Source organism: Oxyura jamaicensis, chromosome 1, assembly GCF_011077185.1.
Source record: "Oxyura jamaicensis isolate SHBP4307 breed ruddy duck chromosome 1, BPBGC_Ojam_1.0, whole genome shotgun sequence".
NCBI lineage: Eukaryota > Metazoa > Chordata > Aves > Anseriformes > Anatidae > Oxyura > Oxyura jamaicensis.
The window spans coordinates 39,787,215-39,811,457 of NC_048893.1; the positions used below are offsets into that span (position 1 = coordinate 39,787,215).

The 24,243-nt window shown below is 46.9% G+C and overlaps 1 long non-coding RNA gene across 1 annotated transcript; it reads right to left on the bottom strand.

Annotated features, from left to right (window-relative positions):
* Positions 1-7,434: 7,434 nt before the first annotated feature.
* On the bottom strand, positions 7,435-9,895 carry LOC118160801. The gene is made up of 3 exons (XR_004747682.1): positions 9,746-9,895; positions 8,051-8,206; positions 7,435-7,566 (listed from the first exon to the last, which is right to left on the bottom strand). It is a non-coding gene; the product is annotated as an uncharacterized LOC118160801 (long non-coding RNA).
* Positions 9,896-24,243: the final 14,348 nt, after the last annotated feature.

Consider the following 24,243-nt stretch of genomic DNA (forward strand, 5'->3'; position numbering starts at 1 on the left):
CAACCCTTGTGCCACAGTCTGCCCAGGGGAGGCAGTCGGACTCGCTACCGGGGCTGCCACAGCAGGCCGAGGCCAGGTGAATCATCTGTTAGATTCATGGCGATCTTCCTTACCGCGCTTATGGCTTTCAGGCTGGGTTTTAGGCTCTTCCTCTGGTCAGCGAGGCCTTCCAGAGGGCTAGCCAGCCCTCCGCAATGCACTTGGCTTTAGATGGGAGGGAGGAGGCTTGCCCTCTGCAGACAGCAGCCTCTCCTCACAGCAAAACAGCTAAAGTGAGTTATGGTTTCTCAGGCAGCGGAATGCAAAATTGTCAGGCTTTTGGCATGTGAGTGACTGCCTGTATATCTCAGAGACACAGCTCACAATTCCATTCGGAGGGCTTTCATGCTAATAAAGCTCTGTTTTTCCTCAGGAACTAGTCATTGCTGCCGGTTCAGAAATCTTTATTTTAGCTTTTGTTTTGAGCTTTCAAAGCCTGCTTTGTCAGTGGAAATGCACATCCTCCTGACTGCGGCACAGAAAACGCTGCTGACAATTATTTTTCTGTTACGACATATCACATCAGGTGGTCCTATCTCAACACAGTAGACAGCTGATGGGTGGGGAAGAGAAACTGATATAGCTTAACCATGAGGTCTCACTGCCTGCCTGGGAAATAAAGGACACCGAAATATAACTGCGTGGGAAGGACTTCCAAGAAGAATTTGTCCCAAACCATTTCTGGAAACAGATGATAACATTATTTACCCAAATACAGGAAGCTTGAGATTGCAATGAATGACGAAAGGCAAACATGAAGAGTGAGGGGGAGAAATATGTTCTTCCCCCTAACCCCTCCCAAAAAAAGCACAAAAGACAGAAAGGAAAAACCCATCAGCAGAGCCCCCGTTTGGAGGCCATGCTCTCACGAGATGTGTCCCTCTGTGTCGATGTGCATCTTACACCCTCGCGCTCCTGCCCGGCCCCCTTTGGATCCTGATGCCGGGGGCTCTTTCCAAAGCGCCGCGTGGTGTCCCGCCAAGGAGAGTCCAGCTGCTGGGATCCTTCCCAGAAAGCAGACACTGCTGTATTCATGCCTCTCCGGCCTTTCATGAGTTAATTGGGGGTTACCCTGAAACACGAGAGCAACAAAAACCCTTCCAATGAGAAGGGATCAGAAGCTTGGGGTGTGCTTCCCAGACTTCCCACTTATTTATTTATTTGTGTTTGTGTTTGTGTAAACTTTGCATAAATCTGGATTGGTCTTGGGAGCCGGAGCCCTTGGATACAGAATCCAGCTGCTTGAAATCACGAGGAATGTACATTCCCACCAGCGGTGTAAATCCAAAATAAAAAAGGCAAGCAGCTCAGCGAGCCGAAGCAGGGGAGAGAGGGGATTAGCTCTCACAGAGCGGCATCCCATCTCCCTGTGTATTTATTTATACTTTGTGTGTATATATATATATATATATATGTTGCTGCCTGCTCTGTAGTAAAAAACAGACTGGCTATTTTGGAAGCACAGCAATGTGAAGTGTCCCTCAGCATCTGCTCACAGCCACTGCCTGCGCTGTGGTCGAATCAAGCAGGAGCAGCACAGGTTTGATGTGTTTTGTTATGGGGGCAGCCTGATGGATCTGCATTCAGATGCCCTTTATTTATCTCAGCAGCGGGAATCAGCCCAGCTGCCATGAATCCGATGAGAGGCTGAGGGGACCTGCACCCCCTTACCACTGTCCATGGCTGAGCTTCCCCAAGGCCAACACAGCTCTTCTGGGGCCTCCAAGACCTGCAGACTGAGCCCCTTGGGTCTTGGCCTCGTGGCACACTGCCAGCACACCTCAACTGGGTGTGAGATGCCAAGCACCAACTCAATACCAACTCCCCATTTCGATCTGTCCTCAAAAAAAAACAGCGTCTCATTAACTTGTTTCAAGAAAGCTGCATGCTCAGCCTGTGCCCCGTGTCACGGGCACTGAAGATTTAACAGCGGTGTCATCACAGGGACACGTCTGAGCTGGACGTGCTTGTACTATGGGGCACACCAGCGGGGAGCAGCTGCAGTGCTCATGACCCCTGAGGCCCCAGCCACCACCCGTTGACTTTAGAGAGGTTAAATCTGTCCCCTAGGGACATCCGATGGATATAGGAGCTCTGGAGAAGATGTGAAACTGCCTGCTACAGATATCAGCCCTCCCCTCCCAGCTATGACTTTATCAAAGGGGGGAAAGTTAACCTGCTGAACCCTTATGCATGCCCCAAATATATCACCAGCTTTTCAACAGTGTTCTTTCTGACATGTCTGTGAACATTATAGCTATTGTTATAATAAAAATGTTGACAATCTGCTTTGGCACCTAAATGTGGAATTGGGTTTATAGTGGAAAAACCTGAGCCCAAATGGGAAAGAAAGGAAAAGGAAAGGGAAAGGGAAAGGGAAAGGGAAAGGGAAAGGGAAAGGGAAAGGGAAAGGGAAAGGAAAAGGGAAAGGGAAAGGGAAAGGGAAAAGACAACACATCCTACAGTGTCAGCATATTCCTGGCCTTTCGTCCTGAATGAGCTAAGCAGTAAGTGCAAATACACGGATCAGCAGGTTCCCATTTCCTACAAAGACAGGCATTTCGTGTGCAGATAAAACTCCCTGTCGGAAAGGAATAAGCAAAGGTGAAGCTGGCAATTCAAAGGTTAATTACTATCAAAAAAAAAAAAAAAAAAAAATCCCACTGCAGGCCCATTGGCTTTAAAGCTGGTTGGAAGTGGCCCTCTAAGAGCTGGAAGCAATAGACGCCATAAATAGAAGCTCTCCAGCCGATGATATAACAAGTGTGATGTGATACAAGGCCCGTGATACAATTCCTCTGTAAAAGCAACTTGCTAAGCAAGAGAAGGGGCAAACCAGTTCAGTGAACTCCGAGGGCCCCCATGCCCAGTGGGATCGCTCACTGATGTCTGGGGTATTTTCTCCCCTGGCACAGCTCAGGCCAGGGCTGTGACCAGCCAGCAGGGCTGATCCACACCAGGGCTGAGTAAGAGGTGAGCCCTGGTCCTGCGACACCAGGATCTGACTTTGGCACTAGTGAAAACTCCCCAGAGTGTGCCCAGACCCTCTGCAGCTGGGTGCCTGGTGCCACCTGCCTGCCTATGCCCGGCGTCTCTTCTCCTGTTTTCCACTTGGGAACCGAAAGGGAACGATGCTCCTCCAAAGGTCCCATGAAGAATCCCTAAGGAATAAATTACACCCTTGATTAACTTTGGGGTAAATAGAAAATAAAATAGTTGAGCCAAAACCCATGACCTGCCCTGGTGCAGATTAAAAGCACTGGCTTTTTAAGGAAGACAAAGTTCCAAACACTGCAGCACCCTAAATTCTTGCGGATGTTGTTCAGTTACTGCTCTCACAGCTATCTGTTATTACTTCTTCCTCAGCCAAACAACAGTGCACTTAGCAGAAGTCATGTGAAAGGGGCTGACGTTAGACAGAGAGTGCCGTTGATGTTATAGTTCTAGGGAAGAGTGAGATTTCTTTTATATCCTTTCATGGCCGCGGCCCATAATTGCTTCCTGTCTTACACCTACACAAAATCCATGAATATAATTACAGCAGCGCAGCGCAGGGTTCAATCAGAAGGCAGTATAGATTTGTGTATAAATCAAAAGCCATCTTCCTCTGGTTCTGTTTACAAGAAAAAAAATAATAGGACTTTTCTGGAAAAGCTGCACAGTTAAGGAGTTGTGCATTTCATCCATAGAGAGTGTGGCCAGAAGGAAAATATATCAACATCTAAATTCATCTACATACACAGGCCGCAGGATTTAATTAAGCTTTGACCTAAAATCCTAAAATGTAGCATTTGGGGGGCTGGAGGGGAAAGGGAGGAATCTGCTCTTGTAGATTTTTAAGATTTTTTTTAAATTTATATTCTCAGGAACTATTACTGTGTGCTCCTGTACTGTGGCCGCCCGTTGTCAGAGCCTGATGCCTGTAGCAGCAGCAGGTGCAACCCTCAAGGTGCACAGCTAGGTGACCATCACTCATCAGCAGGGACAGGATGCCAATTAACAGTGGTTTTGTTAATGGAGGTGGGGAGGAGCTGCTGTAACTCCTTCAGCTGCTTCCCCTGGTAAATCCTCATCAGGGCAGCAGAGGTGACACAAACCTCGCAGCAAAGACAACATCTGAATGAGGGGACAACATCTGTCCTTAGAGCTACGAAGTCAAGGTGAGGAGGCAAGGAAAGGCTGAATTTGCTGTCGTGGAGCAATGGCTGAAGGCCAGTAGTGCCACAGAAAGTTACATCCCCTGCATGGGCTGGGGTCCAGCCAGGGAGAGCCCCTGTTCAATGCATGGTACCTGGAGAAAAATGTCAGGCTGGCTTTCTGCCCCTGAAGATAGCTGGGAAAGCCACAAAGCTACTTCCAGCCAGATCCACCCCACTGAGAGCTCCCTCCTCTGCATCAGCCCTTGTTAAAGGTCTGCTCTGCGCTCTGCTCATGCATAAATGGCACCTCCAATGTAAATACTAACCTTGCCCCCGAGGAAGGGCACCGTGCTCCTCCTTCCCATCACCAGGCTTCCGAGCGAGTTTGCTCACCTCGGTAATTCTCTGCAGTTTTTCTGAGGGAAGCCTTTAAGATGGAAAGCCCAAATGGAGGCATTTCTCTACCTCCATCCTCATTAGCACCTGCAGCTATCAAGGCATTTGCACAGCTCCGGTTTTGTGAGGGAAAGGAGGGCCATATGTAAGCAAACCACCACCCTAACCCAGGTACAATAAAGCCCACAAACCCCGCCTTTTCACTCTCTCTGAAATAGCTACAGCAGCACAGGATAAGACCACGTATGTACCTGAACACCCATCGCTGAGCGCTCAGTTTAAATTAGCAGTTTGGGGAACAGTCACAGTGCCCTGGCATTGCCTGCGGCTTCCAACAATTAAAGTTCATTTTTGTCAGCTGAGAAGAAATCAATCAGAACTAATGACTGCGTTAATACTATTCATCATCCCCTGAAGATTCACTTCTAGCAAGTTACCTAAATAATTAATACCAGAACTGATTTTATGAAGCATTCTCGGATGTAGTAATAAATGTATACTAACAATCTGCTTATGAGGCCACACTGCAGAGCGATTAAAAGCTGATCAATTATGACATTTTGACATGCTTTCAGTCTTGAATAGGAATCTTTGGAAAAAAAAAAAAAAAAAAAAAAAAAAGGCACCACAATCCATGTAGAGTGTAATTACATGCATTAAGTTACACCACAAGCTGTTCTGCCACTGGCTGACTAGTGTTTGTTATATTAAAACTCTGCTAGGAAATGGCTAACTAATGAACCAAACTGGCTCATTTTGAACAGTTTTTCATTTGATCAGTTGTGCCTCTGATCCATTTTTTATAGAAACAGTCATTTGAACAGGAGAAATGATGGCAATGGAAAGAAAAAACAGTGCCTTGAAAAATCACAGTAGACAGTACTTTTTTTTTTTTTTTTCTTTTGGATGGTCTAACTAATATGAGTCAGAAATAAAAAATTTAAAATGTGTAAATACCTTATTTCCAAGTTCCAAGGAAAGATGAAGGATGAGGACTGCCAAAACACACCCTATATATATATACACCCTGTATATATTTATATATACACACATATGTATATACACTAGCTATCCTGCTTGCCAAGTGCCATCCTCCACAGATGAAAGAGCAGCATGAAGTACTTTGTCTTGTTGACTTAGGAAGCTGCACTGTGTTGAGCGCTTCTGTCTCAGAGCTTAGAGAAGATATACGGGTGAATAAAGCCATTCCTCTACCCAAGGAATAGATGGAGCTAGGTAATTAAGGACTTATGGGAAAGCCTGGTGAGATTTTCCATGAAGTTTCAGTTAGTAAGGCTCCTTACAGACTCACAAAGACCTTAATGTTGTTTTCTTGTGCCTGGTAAGGAAATACCCGGCTTTGAGAGGGCAGTCCATGAACTAAGGTTAAGAGCAGGTGCTCACACATAATCTAGAAGAAGAGTTTAGCACCTCAAGGCAGGATCCTAAGCAGCCATTGTGTAGCTCCCCGAGAGGATGCTAAATGGTTCAGCTCCTGTAAACAGAGACCACAACAACAGTCCTGTTGAACCCAGGGTGAGCTAAAAGAATCCTGGAAAGGCAAAGGGGAGGATAACCTAACAGTACAGTTAGCTAATTTACAGCAATGTTTCCAACAGAGTTTCTACAACATATTTTGTCCGTTAATTAAAAACAAATGAATAAGCAAATATACAATAAAATAACTAATAAAACTAATAACTTGGAAAGCATTGCCAAAAGATTTGACAATGCCTAGCTTTTGGCCTTGGAAGTTGAAATACTCACCAGGGAAGTGAGATGCTACACTCTACAGGTCGGACTCCCTCCCCCAAGTCCATACTGAAAGTAAAGGATCCCAACTGCAACCCTAGAGACTATGCTGTAGGGAGAGAGAGGCACTGGGGAAAACACTCCTTCCATCCCTTACTGTGAAGCAAGGCTGTTGGGCAGACCGGGCTAGAAAGTTACTGAGGCAGGACAAAAACTTAAAAAACACACACACAAACAAACAAACAAACAAAACCACTCAGTACAGAGCATAGTGAAGACAGTGCCCTTGTGAGGACAGCCACAGACACCCAAGTCCTCTTATGAACTTATGTTTTTTTCTCCTATTGAATCCGAGAGGATTTAGACACTGAGCCTACCATGGCGTTTTGGAAGCTCACTCAATAGCAGTTGTGCATATTGACTTGTCTACCAGCCTGAGAAATTGGGCCCAGACTGTTCACAGCATGATAGCCTAAGCTGCAAGAAGGTGATGTTGTCTTCTGCCTACAGAATTAGTTAACCCCATCTGCATAGAATTCCAGCCATTTCCCAAAAGAGAGATTAAAAGCCAGGCTAATCATTTAAACACAAAATGTTTATCAATGTTCACTCGTGCTGGCAGCTGAATTCACTTCTGCTGTTATTGTGTTTTCTTCCTCCCCTCTTCCCTGAACATTTACTGAATTTGCTTTCTGACAGGGATGTTTGCTAGACACTCATGTTTTATGAAACCTTTAGGGAATATTTATAAAAAGCAAATTTCAAGTATGTCACTGCAAATGTTTGCACCATGCAGCCCACCCCTTGCCAGTCAGGAGTAAATGCATGTCAGACACACTGGTGGAACAGAGCATGGCTGAGAAATCCAGGCACAGAGAGAAGCAGCATCAATTTTAAATTGGCACGGTGAGCTTCCTGAGAAGTCCAGTATATTCTGTAATTTTAAGATGTTCGATTGACTCACAGACATCTTAAACCTTATCAGCAAGCATGATCTTTAACAAATACCTAGGTGAAGCAGTACCTACAATGAACATCAGTAAAGCCAGCAGCTCAGGGCAGTTCCCTTCAGGGACCACATCAGCTGTAGTTACAAAAGGCCATGAGAAACCCCAACAGCTCTGAGAAAGGCTCTTGCCAGGATGGCTGGACAGGTCCTGGGTCCAGCTGGCTGGGGATGTGCCCCCACTGGCACACTTCCATGCCAGCACTCCAGCAGGAACCCTCCAATTTTAGGCACCTGTAAGACCAATTAGCATTTTACCAAGAGCTCTCCAGATTGCAGTTTTCAGCTGGTGATCCTACAATGATACTTAGGTGGTTCCTGTTCACTCGTCTGCCTAAAACCCGGTTATCTGAGAAAATGTTACTGGCAAAATTATAAGGAGAGAGCTTTGTTTTTTATGTGGTTAACACATCACTAAATTTTGCTGAAGCTCTTTCCAAATTCCATAATACTTAAAGACCATGGAATTTGACCCAGCATGTTAACTAATTAATTAATATCTGTGGCCTAATTTGAAGAAATTATGGTAGTTTCACCTTCATTTACTTGGATTAGAGTTTATCCTGAATACAAGGCATGTGAGATGTGAGAGACTTCCAAAGATTAACTGGTTTATAAATGATCCCTACATAATTAGTTTTTGTTCAAATGCTTCTTGACCTACACATGTATGCCCCATATTAAATTCAGTAATTTCAGAAATTTCATCTCTACTCACAGTGCCCTGAGATGAGGACAGTGTGGGTTCCCTAAATGCATCCATCTGTCCACAGAAGGGATGCTGTGTTCTGATCACAAACGCCATCTGAGAGCCTCACCCAGGATAGTTAAAGTCTATTTCTTTCCTAGTGAGGAAGTTTGTGAAGAAGGAAATCTGGAAAAAAAAATGAAAGAAAGAAAGAAAGAAAAAAAAAAAAAAAAAAAAGAAAGAAAAGAAAATGTTCCACATTTTTGTTTGCTTTCCTACAAAGTCTAATAGAGAAAGTTGCTACATGATAACTGTTGTCTGAGAACCAAGAAATGGAAATAGTGTTCTTCTTTCCCTCACAGCTGTTTCTCCATACAAGATCAATGTATGATCTTCCATGTGCCTATACAGACACAGGAACAGCGTCGACAGGAAACTTGGCAGGTGGTGAGGACATCACCTGTAAGTGAGATGAGTGAATGAGACAAGTCAGCTAATAGTACTGTGATACAACTTCATACGAACAAAAATATCAACCTAGGTTTGACTTCAGTTGTGTGTTATCTCCGTGTATTTTTTAAGTGCTGAGCACTCGGTGGTTGCTACCAAAAAACTTGGAGGAGGTGCCAAGACAGAAAGACAAACACAGGCTTAGTCTTACTCTCTTGTTTAAATCCCAGCTGCAGGAAATAGAGACTGGTGTTTTACAGTACCGTGGTCCCCCCTCTCATCAGGGATGTGCTCTCCCAAGGAAAAGCATCCTCGTACTGGTGCCTGCCCTTTGGTGCACAGCTGAGTCAGGAGGACTACGGCCACTGCATGGAGGTCAGGTCTGACAAGGACAGGGCTCTCCCCCCTCCAAACTGAGCAGATCCCTCCTCTTGTTGGCTGTGGCCCACCAAATAGACCCCTCAGGTAACTCTCAAGTTAACCTCTCCCAACTTACCCAGGGGGCCTAGGTAAGTACCTAAAGCGCAATCCCTTTGTATCTCCCTGCATTCATATTTCTGCCAGTCTCTCGGTTTCACATCACCATTAAGACCCAGTCTTCTCCTGCCAGTATCAGCAGGGTTTTCTCCTCATGAGAATAGGAAGGAGCTCTTTGTTGGTGCACTCACTCATTATCTGGCTACCCCCAATGACATACCTGAAGTACAATGTCATGGAGGGTTTGTCTCCAAATCGGGGGCATCTTTGTTCAGAGACACCCTCATTCATGCTCCTGTATGATCGATGCATCTCTTCCTTGCCCATGGTCATGAGGACCTGAGACCCAAGAGCAAACATCCCACAAGAAGAGAGGTTCAAAACGGGGACAAGATTAGGGCAGTGAGCCAGCCCTCACGGGCTCCTGGCAAAACTGATGTAACTGCTTCAGGAAGCTCAGTAAACCCATGAAGGAGGGATGGGAGCCAGAAAGCTCGCTGTCTACAAAAGGGAAAGCCAGAGGTGCTGTGGGAGCAGGGGTACCACTCAGGAGATTCGGACAGGTCTTGTGAAGCTTTCCTTATACCTGTTATTATCCAACACATGGAGGCTGCAGGGATGCTCTGCTGCTTAACTGCCAGCACACAGCCTGCATCTTAAATGTCCTTAAGCTGTGAACTCTGTCTTCTGCATGTCACCTAAAGGCAGCTCACCCTGTCACAACAATCTGCTATCAGAAACAATCTGTTGTAACAACAGCCTGCTATATCAAAACACAGGAAGCAAACCCAGCCTTACAATTAAGCAGATAACAGCTCCTCCGGCCCGTTGTTCGAGCAGGAAAACTGGGTAGGAGACGTAGGGGCTGGCCCTGGCAGATGCTCCAGCTGGGCTGGGTTTTCCTCCGGGTGCTGTGGGGCAGAGCTGCGGGCAGCACCGCGCCTCCGACAGGAGCGGGGCGCATCCTGCCCTCCTGACCGCGCGGGGCTGAGCCTCCAGGGCAGGCAGGTTGCAGCATTCAGACACGCGAGGAGGAGCACAAAGGGGCCCTTTATGCCGCTGCTGTTGCAACGTTAGATTGCAGTTTTATTCCCAAACATGAGCCGAGCTCTCGGCCATAGGCAGGCTTTTTAGTCAGCCCTGGCAAAGATGAAAAGCCTGAGAAAGAGAGGCAGTGTCTGTGCAAGGAGGACTCATTTACATTAAATAATTATCCTGAAGGAGAGAAACAGCAAGGGAGTAATTTTTAATTACAAAAAAGAATAATAACAATAATTGCAATCTGGAGGAGTACATAGAGTCCTAGCTTTGTTGCCGGCAAGTTACTTTTTTTGCAGTAAAACCCAAAGAGCAGGTCTGAGAGGTAAGAAATGTCTGTTTGCTACTATCTTCCAAACAGAATTTCCGATGGGAAGGAAGATGGGAAATACTTCTGTGCTGCCACGAGGCTGCTGCTTTCCTAATGTCTCCTCTGCTCAGTGGGACGTAAAGTCAGTATCGCAAAAATAAATGCTAAAAATACGAGAGCCGACAGACAAACACATTCTGTAATAGGTTAGGAATGACTCTGCGGATGAGCATGTGTGCACGTATGTGAGAGGGACCCCGCGCCCTCATACAAGCGTGTCCGTCTGCTCGGCAGCCTGTTTGTGCAAGCTGGTACTGCTTCTTCTGCCCTGATACTGCCTAGTGGTTAAAGAAACAGAAAGGATTTGACTCCCATATTTCCCCATAAAACATTACTTTTGGCCTGAGATGAAGAATAATAGTACAAATAGTACAAATTCCACAAATTAGGAACCATGCTGTTGTGATGCATTCGTGATAGGGTCTGCAATCTGTGCTGTGCTTCTGGAATTCGTTCCCTGGATGAGGCTGGAGTCCTGAGCCTCCTGGTACCTCAGACAGGGGTAGGATTTCCCGGAATGTGAGCACTGCTGCTGCCAAGGAAAGCGACATGACCTGGGAAATCCCCTGCAGAACTGGGGCAACACATGCTAGCTCTGCATGCAGGTGGACCTGTCTGGGAGGTGACCGGCACGACATGTAGTATTAACGCCAATGCACCCTGTCACCAAAGCCAAACGATGGCATACTGTATCACTGCACATAAGCCTGTCAATTTCCATGCTGGTAAAATACCTACAGTGCTTGCTTCTCCTGTAAGCTAAAGCCAGCTGCAAACTAACAGATATCAGCACCAGGTGATGCCAAAATGGCTGCTATGAGCTCACAGCAAATGTAGCGTTTGTGTTGTGTGTAATAGCAGAAAAGCACATAGGCATAGCTATAGAAATACATTAATCTGCAGAGTAAAATGACCTTGCTTAAGTCCTTCATAAACCAATTCTAAATATTTGTTGCTTCCTTAAATTTGCAGTAAACCCCATTTTCAGGCCCTGCAAGCCACTGCGCTGGGAGACGTACAGGCTTACAGCAGCAGGTACATAAATCAGGCAGCAGTGTTCATCTGTGCAGATATCACTGGAACGAGACCACCAGGAACACTGATTTACATTTACAGCTCTAGAAATAGGATTTGGTGCCGTGGGCTGTGCCAGGTACCTGGGAGAGTGAGGCAGAAGTTAATGTGCAGAACACATTAGGCTGTGGCATTCGGCCAAGGATGGACGTGCTTCTTTGGGCCTAGAAGTCTGCCCACGTCATTTGAGTGCTTTGCAGTCTGCTGAGGACTTCTGCTACAGGTAGAGATAGGAAACCAGAGCAGGAGAGGAAGAGAAGCAGGGTTAATCTGAGAGAACCAGGGGGGACGGACATCAGGAGACACTAAAAAATGACTAATTTCTGTTCAGCTCAGAAGAATAAAAGAATAAGTCTCCTTCTTACGCCTGTTCTGAACCAAACTTTGAGATGCTGACCCCTCTACCCAGAAAGAGCATGGTCACAATTACACATTTCAGGTGAAGTGGATTTAAAAAAACAGACCTGCTGCTTATAAACAAGTGTTATGATACTTCCCTCAGATGCTTTTTTTTTTTTTTTGTACAGACATCTCCCTTCAACCTCCACCCTGCCATGGAAGTTAATATGGGAGAAAGTCACAAGAAAAGACTGAAGATGAAATCTGAAGAGTAAATAAAAATACCATTGATTTAATTGAGTATATTTCAACCTGAGTTTGTACTGTTCCCATGGATTAATAGAAACAGAAATCCCACCTTAGCCAGGGTTTCCAACAGGCTGTTTCTTAACCTTGTCCCTTTTCCTATAAGGAAGCAAGGGGAAGGGGAATCCACTTTATCCTAAAGACAGCGGATGAGGCAGGTTCCCAAACACAGAGAGCAGTCCAGGTACAGCTGCAAGTTTCCCCTGCAAACTCTCTGCTTCCGAGGACTGAATTTGCACTCATATTCAGACATTCATACATGATTCCTGGGGTCAGCCCTTAAGACTACGGCTCCTCAGCTGTTTCGGATGCTAATATAGATCTGCATTTCCTGTGTGGCTTGGCCAGCAGCTCTTTTATGGTAATGCATTTTATTGCAAGACTTCACCATTTTCTCTCTCTCTCAAAGAATCTGAATGTGAAAAGCAGAGGAAACTCTTATTTGTAATGTGTGGGGTAAAACATGGGTAAAATTTGCAGCAGAAAATGTTCATGTAAGTAATAGTAGGCCCCTGTATATGTCTGTATTTCTAAGCATGTGGGGGTCTAAGCTCACTGCGTCTTCTGATCCAACTCCTTGCATTCACATTCTTCCTTCTGGACATCTGCTTCCTGCCTTGCCCACATCCCACCAGCCCACCCAAGTATGCCCTTGCTTTATCCTCCTTTGAAGGCAGCCAGAGCCCAGGCACTTGTAACTCACCCATAGCATTGTAACAGCGATGCTGGAGCTGTTCAGGAAGGGTGTTGTCACATGGAGCTGTCACCAGGACATGTGGGACACACGGGGCAGAAGGAGCCACACCTGGGACTCTGCAAAGAGACAGCTTGACTTTTCTCTGCAGGCATTGCCTGAAGATTGCAAGCTCCTCTGCCTCGATCATGAACTTGGATCAGCACACTTCAGAAGCAAGTTTAACGTACACATGGGTGAACACAGCGATGGTGATGACTTGTACCAGCCCCTGTGGCAGGAGCAGCACACACGTGGGCACCGAGGGTCCAGTGCAGTGCACGGCCACCTGCAGGAGCTGAAAACAGGATGAATCTCATGGCCAGGAGGGACACATCCAAGCACCACCCTGGCCTGGCACTCCATTTTAACCCACTACAGCTAGGGCAGGCCTGCATGCACAGTGCAGACATGGGATCGGGTGCAGTCCTCATCTAAATCTGAAGGGGGTTGAAGAATTGGTCTCAGCAATATGGTGGGAACAATCTGGTGTTTCCCAGCGGATAGAGATGTTGAGTTTGTTGGTGGTGTTTTTCTCATTACAAAAAGGCTGGAGTGAATTCAGACATGGTCATAGCTCCAAGCTAAACACTTAACTGGTCATCAGACTACAATGCAGATGTCATTCTGTGCTTAAATATTGGTCTGAAATATTGGAAAACTGTCTCCAGGAGATGCATCACACTTAATCAGTGACCTCTTCAAGAACTCAGGGGAAAGCTTAAAAATGATAGATCCAAACAGACAAATTCTAACCAGGTTTTAGGGGAAGACGAAGACATCAAGACAGAGACAAGTTACAAAATATTCAGAGTACTTGCAGCAGTAAAGTTGCCTTGTCACCAAAGGATATTGAATCATAAAGGCCCAGATTATGTTGAGTCCTGCCCTGAAAGCAGATCTACAGAAATCAATAAAATGAAAGTAACAGGATTATTCAAAGACTTCATTATTGTTCATCAGAAGGATGTCAAAATCTGGTCTCAAATGAAGTCAGTTCTGTTCCTTGCCCTTATTTGTCTTATGATGTTATTTACAAAGCTATGGTCAGTCATGCTGGCCAGTTTTTAACTCAAATATTGTGTGAATTTGCCTGGTCATCGCCTGATTGGCATGAAGATCTGAAATATGAGAATAAATGACTGTGGCTCGTTAAATCATCTTATGAATAAAATCTAGGCAGAAATTTAAAGTTTATGAAGACCAAGCACAGGAGAGCACAGACAAGTGTTACTCAGTCACAGAGGCATATGCGGACTTGCCACCAAGTGGCTTCATTTAAACCCTGCTCTGTAGCCACTTTCAGGCTTGTCATTCACAAGCAAACACGCTGCATGACGGCAAGTAGCAGAAGATTTTCCTAGAAACAAGCGATGTCCTATTTTAGTGGCTTATTGTTGAGACTAACGCATGATGTACAAGGAAATGAGCGTGAGATAACGTTTTCAAAATAGACCGTGACGGTTTTGCCACATTGGCGCGGCGGCACCCGATGAGTAATGTCCATCCTTATCAATGCGCCGCGTGACGCACGCCCAGGTCCCAGCGCCAGGGAGCTCCTCCGGGCTGTGTCCGCACAGTGCTGCGATCGCTGGGCCGCCACGGCATCCAGAGCAGCATTTTTGTGCTCAATTAAAGTCCTTCTATTCTGGAGAAATGTCAGCCCCTCCACACCACCTCAGTGGCCAAGTGTGTGGTGTAATTACCACAGGGGACGAGGTCAGAGACGAGGACAAGGTGGTGCACAGCTGGAGGGGTGAAAGCCTCATCCGACAGGACTTTGTTGTCCTCACGCTTGTAGCAGATCACATCTCATGCCACGGGTGGAAAGAAAATAATTCAAAGCATGAGAAAAATCACAGCCCTTTCTGGTTAGGAAGACACCACCCGTCTTTTCAGAGCAATGGTATACGTGTTCTTACTGTCAGTGTTTGCAGTAGCAACACAAATGTTTTTGTAAAAATAATGCAAATAATATATCAAAAAAGTTATGTCTTTCTTATTCACTTGGCAGTGGAATACTCTGGACAGATAGTACTTGTCCTAATATCAGGCAAAACACCAAAATGATTATTTTTCCTTCACCTATCCTAGCCTCTTTTCCCCTCCTTTACCTCATTCCCTTACCCTCATAATAGAAAATATGCTGTAGAAACTAAGAAAAATCAGATTATGTATCCAAATAGATGGAGAATCCTCTAGGTCCTTTAACAGCCCAGCCAGGAGTGTGGAGCAGATGGAGGGAAGCAGCACAGTCCAGGCTACCTGTGTGGTGTTATGTTCAGGAATTATTTTGTCTTATTTCAAAGAAGTTCCTAGGTAAAAGAAATTTCAGGATATACTGACAGTCTTCTGAATCATTTTCTCAGAAGCTAAGGGGCCGAGGTACACAACTGTATCATTACACCCATTTGTATGAAAGGTACAAAAGGCCTTTTCTTTTAAAGTTAATAGCAGGAGAATGAAATAATCTCTCTCTCTCTATCTTTTTTTTTACAAGAGAATAGTTTCATTGTCCTGCCCACATACTTTATTTGTTGAACTGACATCTGTAATAGTGAAATGGAAGAGGAAAGGGAAGCGGATGGGAGAAATAAATGAATTAAAATATTCAGGAGAAGCTGTCGGAAAGCGCTCTCTGACTATGAGTAAACTTGACATGATCTGAGCAATGGCACAAACACTGAAGGAGAAAGTCTGCACTAATCTGGTTGTAAATGTTGACCTCTCTCATACATCATTATTCCCACAGTGTTGTTGTCATTTGCTTGTAGGGTTGATCCCCGAAGACCAATTCCCCTTTGTGTGCATTGACAAATTTACAATTCCAAAATTTCCAGTGGGCTCGAGCCCATCTCCCACCCGGAGCCCGGAGGGTTTTGAGCACCGTGCCACCTCCACCTGCAAGACAGTGCCCAACAGCCTGGTGAAGGCAGCCTTTGCCTTCTGCTTTGGCCAGAGAGGACCAACGCATGCCCAACATGAACATCCCAAGGCATCACTGCTGGCAGTGAGGTCCTGCCCCCTCACCGGTGGGATAACCTGCGGATGTCCAGGGGGCCAGCATAAGTCTGGCTCTACTGCACTGCTGGGCATGAACCTCTGTGGTGAAGAGGAGGAGGTTGAGCTGCAATGGAAAAAATACCCTGCATGTTTCAAAGTGCTGCTGATGGAGGGAACAGTCCTGCTTTCCTCACTTGTGCCAAGGATTTTGCTGAACAAGCGGACTGAGGAACTTGTGCAGCAAGTTAGAAGAATTCGGTGCTGTGCGAGGAAGCCCCCCAGGTTTTGCCAGTATTCCTCAGCAATGTGTCTGCTTGTTAAATATTGTCTGGGTGTAACAGGAGGGATAAGTTAATTAGCACATACATTTTTGTGTGGACCAGCTGTCTGCTCCGTCCGTTGTCAGAAATGCAAAATCCTCTGGGAATCCCTGTAAGAAAACACACTTTGTCTTCTAGGAACAGGATGGTTTTCTTTTAATATCCCCTTCAACTGTAACTCATTTAGCTTATAGAACTTGACAACAGATTCTGGCCACTGATGTATTGTTTTCTTATGTTAAGCCTTTTTTTCTCTCCTTCCTCCTCTGATACCTTATCCTTTCTGTTTAAATGTGAGACACAGCTGTCTCTGCCAGCAGGAGCTCACATTATAAAAATCGCAAAGATTTACACAACAGGTGTCCTACCAGCCCACTGCACTAACATTTTCCCCATGCAAGGAAACAATATACTGGGCTGGAATAAAAATTAAATCAAATTAAAAGAAGAAGAAAACATTTGCTGGCTGGATATTAGGCTTGGCACAACTTCAGCTTTAGAGCTGAGGCCTTCTCTTTCTCTTGCAGGAAAAAGAAATAGCCTTCGTAGGAGCAGATGGATGAAATTAGTCAAGCAGGCTATACATAAAGTAGAGATAACCTTGGGATAAGAATTAGTAGAAACAGAATAACTGGGAAAATCTTTCAAATTATATGCATATCAGCTGTCCTGATGCCGCTTTATTGGACCAGTTGGACACTTACAAAGCAATAAAACAAGGCTACAGGTTAATGTGCTTCAACCGCTACAAAGTTCAGGGCTGTGAGACTTTTCCAGTGCATTGCTTACAGGCCAGCGGATGGAGATTCTTGAGCCTACTGGGTTTTGTTCCTTGTAGCTCTTTTTAAGACCCTCAGTGGGCTCACAGACCACAGTTTAAAGCCACTGCTCCAGCCAAATAAACCCCATTGCTGAGGAGAGTTCTTCAAATCCCCCAAAAGCCAAAGACGTCTACTAATAGTTTTACAATATATGTTGTGTATGTATAGTGTGTGTATATATAGAGGCAGTCTATGTATAAAGCAGAATGTCATTATATTTAGGCAGACACGTGATACATAATATTATAGCAAAAATGCCCCTGCTGCCAGGCAGTTGCAGAGAGGGGAACGCTTCAGTGGCTTATTCAGAGAAGGGAAGAAAGCTTCACCATTGCATATGGTATGTATATAAGAGACACACTGACACTCGGTACTCAAGCTTTCGACTGGATCAGATTAACTGTCCCTCAGGAGACAGGGCTATGAGCTCAGGAAATGCTTGAGCACTTATCTGCATGCTTTGTGCTGACAATGTGTTGGAAGGCAGAGAGTGGGGACAGCAAGAAAAACAGCCTTTGCACAGGGGAAATTCGGCGTGCAGAAAGCAGCACCAGAGCTACGGGAGCAGGATGCTGGGCTTCACACTTGAGGCCGGATCTGAAGGCTCAAAACCCTTCACAATTAGGATTTCCTCCTGGGCGCATCTCCCCATGTCCTGCCATCAAACATGGGAGGAGGAGGATGCTCCCCTGGGAGCAGTACGGTTTTAAAGACAAGTGGAACATTTCACCCTGCCTTCACCAAAGAGATTTATGACGAGGTTTCAAGCAAAGGATGAAGAACAGCTGAAAAGAAAAGCTGAAAGAAATCATAGTTGACTTGCACACAAGAAAGTGATCCAGAAAGTGATCATAAAGGAAAAACAACCCGTTGCTGAGTATGACTTGGCCACATGTACCTGAGGTTACTAACACATTTAAAAAGCAAAGTTTTGAACATTGTAACAAATAAGAGGATTCACTGTTGAGCTATGTAAAGAAAAGCATGCCAACTTGCTATCACAAGAGATAAAAATGGAGATGTGGAAGATTTTTTGAAGCACAGTCTCACACGTTACAAATTTATGGGAACCCAGCAGAAAACTGAAGACTTGTTAAGAAAGCAGGCACAGTCTGACATGGAAGGACATTGTGGAAATTCAAAATTATCTTACATCCCTTCCTCAATTATTGCTGATTGTTTCAAGAGAATAAATCTGTTGCCTTTCAGTAGGTACAAAGGAAGCAAAGCCTCCAAGAGTTGCTGTGCTTTTGAACTATGGTATCGATAAAGCTCCTGAGGGAGGAAAAAGAGGTGTGTCTCAAGCCAAATGTTGACTGTAAGGATTTAAAACCCTGCTGAAACATGTGTTTCACATTCAAGCTTTTCCTGTGAATTATGGTTAGTAGTTCTGAAGATACTGAAGATATGTGAGAAAGACTTAAAGCCCTAAAGTGAATGGAAGGATTGTATTCATTAATGCTATGCCACAGAAGCCTAAATCCCCGAGGATGAGCGATACCTTCACACATACGTGACAATTACTGCTGTGATTTGGAGTGACTCTCTGTTAATCGCAATGCAGTCATCAGCATCGAAAGCATCCAACACAGGACGTTATGCTATTAGGATAACCATTGTCTTTCAGCAGTAATCGGAGATGGCTACGGATTACTTGCCGAGGAAACAATCTGGCCTTCAAACGTGTGAAATGCTGGGACTTCATGCTGCTGGTTATTTTAAAAATAAGGAAGTGTCAGTCACTGCGGGCAGGGCAGCAGCGAAACCTGCCCTGCTGCTGGTGCTGCTCTGGCATCACCTCTTCACTCACAGGAGACCAAGGATGGGCATCACTCTTTGTGCTTTCCCTTCTCAAATCCAGCCCATGCAGGACCCGTGGGGATCCTCAGGAGATGTTGCAGATGTTTCTGCTTCACCCTGGGTGGTGTGAGGACCATGCTGCACAAGCACGTTCTCCAAGGCAGCCCCCAGCACGAGCGGCTGTGGAGGCAAGCGGGCCTTGCAATACGGCCAGGAGAAGCGTGGTTTCTCACACACTGGTTGGTATACAGTACCCACTGTACCTACTGTTCTAAGAAAGCAAAGATATCTGTGACCAGGGATGGTAAACAACAATGGCAACTTGGCTGCTGTGTGCAAGGGTTACTTACGACCTGAAGGTCTTTTTCTTGGAGATTGTCACCGCGCCGGGCTACACTGCCATGACTCACTCTGCAAACCAACCTCACTGCCACAGCCAGGAGGAAATGATTCATAAACCCTGACCTTTACCCTTGCCCCCCTGCAGAATTAGGTCTGTGTATAAGCACTCGCAGAACTGGAGCCATGGGAATTATAGCTAGATAAACCATCCACTGACAACACTGTCACGCAACCAGTTCCCTGCCTGTGCTGCCGGTGGAGATGTTTGCTGTGAGCTGGGCACACTTGCAGAAGAACAGATTTGGTGCAAAACAGAGCAACTGGAGATGGAGAAGATGAGTCAGAACAGAGGAGATGGAGAGCTGGATGAAACCCATTGTTCTCTTCCTTGGTCAATGCTATGAAGTCCATGTCTCTTCTCAGAAAAGCAGACATTAGAGTAAGGGCTAATAAAAACATTATCCTTGATGCCACAATTAGCCTGTGGGATTAGCAGCACAGCAGTCATTAAAGAAAAACATTGCCTTGTTATTTGCAACATCCTGAAGGCATAGGATGCCCAGCCATGGGTGACCATCCCACTGTCACCGTGCCGTACAGACACAGCAAGATGAGGGGCTTTGCCCCAAAGTGCCACTCCCCTGGCTGTGGGCAAACATGGGGAAGGAGAATGCCCTCCTCGTCCCCCTGGGGAGCCACCACCACCTCCAGGCAGACCTCCCATCAGCACTTCCCAGTTTAAAGGTCCAAGAATCGATTTCCATCTGAATTCAATGGAGACCAACACAAAGTGAGATTCCCATTCCTTTGTCACGTCCTGTTGGGCCTGACCTCTGCTGCAGCATTCCCAGGGCTTGCAGCAGCCCTAGCAGAGCTATGACCAGAAGCAGCTCATTAACGTGGCGGGGCCATCCCTCGGAGCTACCAAGTGTGGCATCCTTAATTTTGAGCCTGCTCTGTGGTGAATTGCCCCAGGGAAAGGCAGCAGGGACAAACTCATCACTCCTGCCGGACACATGCACCTCCTCCAGACACCACAGCTGTGCCCGGGGCTACAGTCTGCATGCTGGTGAAGCACCAGATCAGCACAGGCAGGTTTGTGGGCAGTGATGGGCAAAAAGGTGAATCCCCACATGCCTCAGGACTGCATGCTGTCACTGAATGGCAGGATGGCCGAGGCTGGAAAGGACCTCTGGAGGCCATCTGGTCCAGCCCTCCTGCTCAAGGTTGCACATGTCTATATTTTAAGCTTCCAACTAGGATTAAAAACTACTCCAAGCTCCATTAGCTCTGAGAAATATTTTAGCTAGGTCATTTTTCTGAAGTGGTTAGAGCTGGGAATTTTCTTTGTACCAAACCGCTGGGACCTGGCCAGCCTCAAGCACAGCAGGCGGCTGTAGAGCTACCAAGAGAAGCTGGGCTCCCCAGTTCTTAAGTTCACCTCCGGGTGACTTGTGCCCTCCTGGGGGAAGCTGGGGTGCCGACAACCTGGGAAACATGAGCAGCACCTATTTTGTTACCCTGTCCGACTTGAATTCACAACCAGGAAAGGGGGACTGTGTTGAAACGGCTGCGACAGACTGGAGCCCAGGCCAGCTGTCTCTTCAAGGGGCCAGTGTACACAACTGGGACCATTTGTCAAACGAGCTCTTTCTTCAACCTCTCAGCGAGCGTCAGAGCTTCGGCAGCGGGCTCTGCCTCTTCTCCTGGGGGCCTGTAAGACTTGTTTGTCATAAATCACTGCATTAGGGGATGAGTATTTGGATATCTGATGCTTTTCCTTTTTGGTGCCTGATTCTCCTTTTCCCATTAACCATGAGGCCAAAACAAATTGCACTGAATGCGACTGATTATTTTTATTTTTGTTTTCACATTGGCAACTGAATTGGCAGAAAGGATCCCAAATTTCCAAAAGGACAAAGCCCTTCACTGAAGTCAATGAAATTTTGTCATAGGCTATTGTGGTGCCATAACTGCACCTCCAGAGCTTTATTCTTTATTTTCCCGACTGCTCCACAAGTTTGCTTTACCTGTTCCTTCTACACATTTGCAAAGGTTTCATTAATGGTGTTGCAGAGGCAAAGATGGCTCCAGGAGGAGCCAGGGAGCTTGCTCAGGAGCAGGAGCCCTGTGGGCTGCAAGGACACCTGTGAGGTTCATTTGCACCACGTGGAAGGGTCTCCATGGGGCTGGTGGTGCTCAGCTGAGGAACGCCAGGTCTGGTCTTTGCCAAACCTCCACCAGTGTGCTTGGAAATCCTTCAGAAAGCCTGCCTTGGACACTGGCACTGTATCTGGTTATGAGCACAGGGAGTGGCAGGGAGAGGCCCTGGCATCCCCTAGCCCCCGACCTCTACATGGAGCCGCTGCTTTTGAGGACACGGTGCTTCTGCAGCCATTTCACCAGTGCATCACTCCCATGGAGGAACCGGGGCTCTCATGTGCTGCCAGGCAAGCTTGGGCCGAAGGGCAAGCATGAATGCACAGTGTGTCCTTCCCCTCGGGCAGCCGGTGTGATTAGGGGGTTGGACTGCCACAGAGGCCACACAGCTGATCAGCGAACGGGTGCCACCATAAACCAGCTTCTCCTAAGCTGGCTCTCCCACTCATGCAGGGATGCAGGGATTTGGGGCTGGATGCAGGGTTTTGATTCTCTGTCAGAAGGCTGCTGAGTTACAGAGGCTTGGGAACACCTTCCCTGATGAGGGACGGCACACAGGCAGATATCACAGATGAGGGCTGCATACAGACCAAGTGGGTGATGTGCCTGTGGCTGACCAAAAGCAGCAGCACCTGTACAAGGCACCGACCCCTCTGCCAGGCACGGCACAGCAGCTGCCAGCGACGAGGTGCGTGGACCTCTCCCACCAGCAGCTGTGGGCTGGATGCAGAGGGGAGAGGGCTGGAAAAAAATACACACAGCCAGAGCTCAGCAAAACTGCTCGATTTAAGGTTCTGACTTCACTTGAGCGAGTGCATTGAAAAAGATCCTGAAGTGAATGCTCTGGAAATTAACTGTGAAATCCTCTGAAGACTCATTAAATTAAAAAAATAGGAAACCAAAGCCAGCAAAATGATCTTAGTAGCCATGCCAGCTTCACAGATATGTATTCTTCCCTTTTATGCAAGCTTTGCATTGTGTTAGAGTAGTAGCATTGCCCAGAACAACAATTAAATCCTTCGTTAAGGATACCTGTGTAAGCACTTACCCTTGCACACTGAGCTTCAGAGGCAGAAGGGATTGCTGCAGATTTTCAGCTAAGAGGAAAATGACCAAATTTCTTAGAATTACATTTTGGAAAGAAAATATGTTTTGGTAGGTGGCTGTTTCAGTGGAATTAAAGAAAATGTGGGGGAGAAAAGCTGTTTCCTGGTAATAATTCAGCACCCGGGAAGGCTTCTCCCATCAGTTCTCACCCCGGTGACCGAAGCCAAGCACCCCGAGCTGCCTCCCGCCCGGCTGAGTCGGGGCCCAGGCCCAGGCACCATGCTGGGGGGCGGCAGGGCACTTCTCTCCCCTTGGCTGCAGTTTCACAATGCCAGCCAGCCCGGCTATGGCCCAGGACGTGTGGCGAGCTCCTTAAGCCCTCAGGAAAACACAAAGGAACGATTTCCAAATTGTTTGGGAGTGATCATAGCGGCTTCCCTGGGGCAGCAGCTCATGCTCCTCTGCAGCTGCTCCTCTACATTGCCTGCGGGCTGGTTCCTAAAATGAAATGATCACAGCGTCAGCCCAGACACATCCATCCACTCACCCGTTCTCTGCTTCCTGCAGGGTGCTAGCACTGAGAATGGGACAAAGAACGGTGTAGCCCTCATTGCCCTCTCAGCCACGAGGTGCTCTGTGTGGCCCAGCATCCAGCTTGTGCTCACAGCACTGCAGCCACCCCTCTGGGCTCTGGGGCGTCACAAAGAGATGCTCATGGGAACATGTCCAGCTTCCATCCCCTCTGCCTCCTCCAGCCCCGAGGGATGGTCGGACTTACTGAGGGACCCTCCCCAGCACCGCGGCCTTTTCCCAGGCCCGCGGGTGCCCCGGTGAGGAATGCCGACCACGCACCGCCGGGGAGCAGAGCTGTCAGCGTGACTTCCCTGCCGCTGATGCCCCGTCATCGCTCCCACACAGCATCAGCACGCAGCCCGCTGCCGTGTGACAGGAGCTGTGACTTTGTTTGGGAGCCAAGCACCAGGAACGAGTACCAGGGGGACGTGGCTTAGTGGGACAGGAAACATTAGCTATCTGTGATAAAACGAAAAGAGCGGCCAGTACACGTCCGACACACTTCGAGGCATCGCTCCATGGCTGGCAGAGAATACTGGCAGCCCTAAAAAGAAAATAAAGAAATAGCTTTTCCATTTCAAGGCTGAATTTTAAAAGAAGTGAGTAATTTTTTTCTTGCTCATCTTACTGTGTACACACACAAAAAAGCCCCCAGCAAGGTCATCTGCATGTTGCAGCAACTGCTGGCACAGGAGGGCAGGGGGGTGTTTTCAGCCCCACGGAGGGCTTACAGGGTGGTTGTGCAAGCACGAGCCAGTTGTCTGTGGGCTGCTACAGCCTTGCACATCAATCAGGGTTTCTTTTTTTTTTTTTTTTTCCTGGTGGAAAAGCATTTTGGGGGATGTTTCTGGCTAGAAGAAGCTCTCTCAAAACTCCCAATTTCTGAGTAGAATGGGCAGGTGACGGCAGAATGGCAATAAAACAAGGACAGAAGAGCATCAGGACCCTCTCTCATGTTTAATGTTTTAGCTAAGGCAATTCCAGTGCAGGAAAAGCTGCTCTGACACTGGATTCGTATCTACACCATCCATCCAAGTTATCACGGGGCTGATAACCTCCCTTTGCTCTTGCTGTCTGCGGCAAACAGAGGAACCAAATATCTCAGGAAACAGGCAATAACTTCGGATCCCTCCACTCCTGCTGGGCTGTTTGCACAGGGGCAATAACCAGAAGCAGGAGCCACCTGAATCTGGTGCTACCCCCCCCACCCCGAGGTGGCTGTGGGTCCCACCCTGTGGTGCTGTGGTCATGCTCAGCTCCATGACCAGGGCACCATCACTGCTCGGAGGCCTCAAGCACCCGACCTGCTCCTGCATGACCTTGGGTGTGTGGCACAGGTGCCCCAGTCCCAGATTTCCCCTTCTCCGAGG